The sequence below is a fragment of the Protopterus annectens genome, chromosome 3.part1 (assembly GCF_019279795.1).
Source record: "Protopterus annectens isolate FY-2018-M chromosome 3.part1, PAN1.0, whole genome shotgun sequence".
NCBI lineage: Eukaryota > Metazoa > Chordata > Ceratodontiformes > Protopteridae > Protopterus > Protopterus annectens.
This window is the reverse complement of record NC_056732.1, coordinates 453,232,065-453,238,064: the sequence shown is the minus strand read 5'-3', so window position 1 is coordinate 453,238,064 and position 6,000 is coordinate 453,232,065.

Sequence of the window (6,000 nt, the reverse complement as noted above, 5' to 3'; positions counted from 1 at the left end):
GATAAGCTCCTGGAGGACCTGGATGAAAGGGTTGGTGAGCAAAATCTCTCCAATATGAGAGATCTTAAGGTAGGGGAGAGTGGTAGTAACTCAGTGGACCGGCTCCGATAGCTAGTCTCTTTTGGCTCTGAAGGCTGTGGAGCCGAAGGACTTGACTTGTCCAATTCAGTGATCTCTCAGTTCCGAGTCCTGTGGAGCCAAAGAGATTGATTTGTCTGAAATTTTCATACTTTTTGAGGTGGTTCCAAATGAGCAGATGGAGAGGAAAATGGTCTCTTTGTAGGTTTGTCACCTCTTGAAGAGGGGGACTTGGGTTTAGAGGAGGTACTCTGGCTTTCTAAAGCTTTGGCAAAAGGAGTTTTTAGGAGCTCACTGACAATCAGCTTGCTCTTCTTTTCCTGCAAGACACAGAAACTGAAAGAATGACAAAAAGTACAGGACTCCTGCAGGTGAATGGCCCCCAAACAATAACCGCATACACTATTGCCCATCAGTTAGTGACATTTTTTGTGAGCATTTCTGACACTTTTTAAAGCCTGATGGCTTAGGTTCCTTCTCTCTACTTTTCTTAGACATCATGAGTAGGAAGCACAACTACCAATACTATAAATGTAAAGCACTAACTACAGAAAAACAAAAAGTAGAAAACCTAACACACGCAATATAGGTTCATACATATATCTCCTAATAGCACACTACAATAATAATAAACACAGCACATACATTTGAAGAAGATATAACAAGAAGAAAATGCAGCTCTGCCCTCTAACTTAAACAGACCTAGCAGCTATACACAGGGAAACAAAAAAATTCAGTTAAACCCTCTAACTTAAGCGGGTACTTGGCTCTCTAACTCAAATGAGCCAAAAATCACAGACAAGGAAAATACATACTAGACAATGTTCTACACTAAAGTACTTGATGGGATAGAAGCAAATAGGCTGTGCGACAATGACAGCCAACAAAGCAACAAACACAGTAGAGCAAGATTAAACAGCACATGACAACTACAGCAGAGAGAAAACTATCTAGCTAAAGAATCTATGACTACTTGTACACAAACAATTAGCAAAAATGCAAGAAATATAAGTTTTTCAAAAATACTTGGCCACGGCCAAGGAGAAGAGCATCCAAACTCATTGAGTGGCAAACGAGATCTGGGGAATCACACACTGCATGATGGGATAGTTGTTCAGCCACGAAACAAGTAAAAGACTTTGAGCTATAGTATGTGGCAGAGTCTGAGCTGAGGATCACTCCGAACCCAACCAGTAAGAATGAAGGCGAGATAGGACAACATAAAATTGATTATTTTGTCTTTAAAAAAAAATAAAAGCAAAGGGTTTGTAAGATTTAGACTGTGGGGCTTGAAAAATATTACTAACTCCCTGAATTAATTTCTCTCAATTGTCAAACTGCTTCAGAACTTGATTAGCAATGGGTCAAGACAAAACCTTGTCTGCATTAGAATTTAAAATCGCGGACTATCTTATCTTTAAACTTTTGAGTATATAATCTAATACATCTTCTCAAAACCGTAGTGGCCCTAGATGTAGTATCTGCACAATCATGCGCACACTTCAAAACAGTTTAGAAATTATAGGATTCAGATAGGACCTACCTACTGAAGGAAGCATGGCAGAACAATCCCACAACCTTTCAACACCTGACAAGGTAGACTGGAAGAAGGAAATTCTCTTATGAATTCTGTACCGTAGCTTACCCACTTAATTGCAGGGGTAGGGCTGGTATCAATAATTATTCTGCTTTTTTGGAGGTTGAGGGTCAGGGTTATTGCAGGCATCATTTAATACATTCGCAAAGGCTGGCATAATAGGAAGAAAGTGTGTAACATGAGGTCGAATCATCTCATCTCAGTTTAGGGGGAACATCCACTTAATCCCAGAAAAATATTTCATCCAACATGGAACTTGTGAAAAAAGAAAATTCCTCTAAATGATTTGGAGAGGACATGCTCTCCTCTGAAGTAGAGTCTTGGGCTTGAGTAGCAAAGAAAGGAAAAGTGCTCTCTGTCTATGCCACAATCTGACAGTTTCCTCAGGAACTATTTCTGCTATCCATGATAGAAAGCCTGCAGTAAACTCCTGACTAAGTTATGAAAACCATCATTATGAACAGACAAAATGTGTTTTGATAAGCGATGTCTATGTTTTAGTTAGGGACATCCCAGGAAGGAGAATGAGAGAGAGAGAGCACTTTATCTCAAGCAAGAGGTCTCTCTTTCCCTGGCCCCTCCATGAAGAATCTCCCTGAGAAACTTCCATCCCCAAAGAAGAAGATGGCTCTCCCATACACAGACTGGACACTGGAACAGCTACAGAAGATGTGGCTAACCCCTGGTCCATGGTGGTGGAAGTGACTAAACAAGAAGAACCCAGAAGAGAAAGCGAGTGGTCTGAGGAAAAACAACAGTAGGACTGGTGTAAGAATCTGTGCTACAGCCAACAAAGAAACCTGATTACCTGTAAGTGCTACTAGGAAGAATCGGTCAGAAGGCATATAGTCAGATAAGTGTTCACAGGCAGCATACATATAATCCCGACACAGTCCCTCAATACTCAAAATTGAAAACAGAAGCAGTATATAAAAATTCTGTCAGAACATTAAGTCCTTTACACAGAAAGTGCACTGAGAGAAAACAAGAAATGAAGAAAAGATGTCATGAAGTGTACTTGGGTAACAAACATACATTTCTAGCACTGAAATAAACTTCTCACTCCTTAAATATAACACCCGCAAGTAAAATATCTCAAGCAGTATAACATGAAAGGCAGCCCAGAAAGTCCGTAGGAACAATTTATTGAACAAAAACAAATAGTCTTAAGTGCTTTTCGTACGCACAATGTACGAACTTCTTCAGAGAACTAAACAAGTGAAAACACACCATTTATATAACCTTCATATGGTCAGCTGATATTACGCCCCTTGCTCAATTCAAATTAAAAGGTGTAGCATCACAATTGTCCTGTTTTAAAACAAAACAAGACAACCTTTATATATATGTATCTCTAAGTAATAATATATTAATATACATGTATAGACTTAAATGGTAAAAATACTAAAATCATAATAATAATAATAATAATAAACTCTCCCTAGTCAATATTATTATATAATATGCACAAATATTAGAAAAACATTCTATATATATAAACCACATTGTATATGTATAAAAATAATAATATTAACAAATAGATAGTAGTCCCACCATAAATTATTTACTATATATTTATTAAAAAAATAACCATATTATATTCAATTATATAAAATATTGCATAATTCTATAAAGCCTTCTTATGTGCATAGTAAATAAGCACTTAATTTCATAAAAATAAAGAATTAAAACATTATATTGAAAATAATATGTTAAAAGTATTTAAGTATTAATGAAGAATTACCTATGAAAACCATATATTGAAAAAAATATGTATATAGAGACAAAATACATAAGCCTCATAACATTCTTAAACTTGACTACCTGGAAAGGCTACGTAATTTTAAAATAGCCATAATTGAACAAACATCATTCAAACCAGGCGAACAATATGAGAATAATTTAATTTGCCATAGTAATTCCAGGTGGTCTAACTGCAATTCGATAGGGCCACCTCTAATATTTGGTAGAAGTTGATCTAATATCCAAAATTTAAAACTATGTGTAGGGAATTCAAACACATGTTTAGCTAAAGCGTTATCGAGGGACCCTTTTCTAATGTTGTAGGTATGCTTGTATATCCTATCCCTAAGTCGTCGAATAGTTTTGCCCACATAAAAACATGGGCATAACTGACACTTAGCCACATAAACAACCATTTTAGAATTGCAGTTAGTTTTGAATTTACTTTTTAAAGTAAAATCTTGTATATTAATAGAATTTCCTATAATTATTAACTTACAATAGGGACAATTACCACAAGTAGTCATTTTCTTTTGGCCATTAATAATACTGGGCCTATTATTAATACCATCTAAAAGTTGTTTAAAATTCATATCATGCCTAACTGTAAATTTAGGTGCAGTACCTACTCTAGATATTACATCCTTGTTTTCCTTCAAAATGCTCCAATTTTTCAAAAAAATTTTCTTTAATGAAGTAAAATTGGAGCAATAGGTAAGGGTAAGGCTATATTCAAAAGGTAAAGATGAATCTCTCTCATCTATCGGATGTAATGTATCTAGAACAGAGCTTATAGTGGAGGTAGTAGTGGAAGTGGTACCTTCAACTATTATAGGTTTATTATTATAATTATGATTTTAGTATTTTTACCATTTAAGTCTATAGATGTATATTAATATATTAATACTTAGAGATACATATATATAAAGGTTGTCTTGTTTTGTTTAAAACAGGACGATTGTGATGCTACACCTTTTAATTTGAATTGAGCAAGGGGCGTAATATCAGCTGACCATATGAAGGTTATATAAATGGTGTGTTTTCACTTGTTTAATTCTCTGAAGAAGTTTGTACATTGTGCATACGAAAAGTGCTTAAGACTATTTGTTTTTGTTCAATAAATTGTTCCTAAGGACTTTCTGGGCAGCCTTTCGTGTTTTACCAGCCTAGTTTGTGTATTGGTTTCAGTATGTCGAATTTGGGCAATCCTGATAGTTCCGTGGAATTATTACCTAGTTCACCCAAGTCTGAGGTGACGGATTCTAATAGTAACAGCACAAATGACTCTAATATGCTCCTGTTAATTCAGAGTCTAGCCCAACAAGTTGAGAGACTCACAGAGAAAGTGGACCGACTTTCGGGTCCTGTACCAGCGTCACAACAGTCTTTACAACAGCCTGCTTTACAACTGCAGCCAACCAGCGCTTATTTCCAATAGCGCTAATCGTGGTGTTACTCCTTCCTGTTTGAATTTTGGCGCCACAGATTCCATTCATGAAGGAGCTCCGCATACTGCCATTAACTCTCCCACTAACTCTGGAGCTAGTATTCCCTGCGGGCAGAGACAGCTTCCCTCTCCAGTATTGCAATCTAACCGTTACTCTGGAAATATTGGCATACAGAGTAATGAAAATGTTTTATTGGATTCTATGAACGCTACCCAACAGGGAAATGGTGTCGCATATTTGGACAGTAACAGCACAATTAACCCTGGGCTTATTGGATTACCAAACCTCAAAGACTGGTTAAACACCGGTAACGGATGGCATTCTAACAACGTAGATCAAGGATTGGTGAGTCCAGCTAGGGAAGATAATAGTATCATTAACCTCTTGAATTCTTTAGACCATATATTACTCAAGTTTAAAAAGTATGCACTTGAAATTGACTATTTTAATGAATGCATTAGGCTGCAAATAGTTCCTAAAGGACTTCGGATATGGCAATATCCGACTGGGTTAGTTCCCAATTCTAATTTCCATCTAGATTTAATCAAGTTGTTTAACAAGCAAGGCCTGGAACTTTTAGATTTGATGAAGTCTAATTATATATTAATGAATGAAGAATTGAAAGATAACATTTCTTTACTTGACACTCAAATTAAATCACATCCTGACTTTTCTAGATATAAATTTGAGTATCTGAGAATTTTTGAAACAATTGATGCTTTTTTATTTAAAGCCAGAGTGACAAAAAATAAGAAAATTCAAAGGGATTGCCAACAATATGAGAAAGGCATAGCTTATCCTGCCCCTCCACCAACTCAACAGTGGAATAAGTTAAAATCTAGTACGGGGCCTAATGTAGGCTCCTTTTCCCAACCACTAACTAGTCATTCTGGTTTTAATTCTGAGAATCAAATTACTGTGGCCCAATCTAGGGCAGATTCTGTTGATTCGAATCAACCTATCCCTTCTACATCTTCTCTGAACAGTGGTTTCAATAATGATGGTGGTTTAAGAAGAAGCGAACGTTTACAAAATCAGAACAAGAGTAACAATAATAATATTTCTTCTTCAAGTAATTATGTACCCCCTAATAATACTCGCAGTAACTTTAAACAATCGAATTTTCAGAGGGGG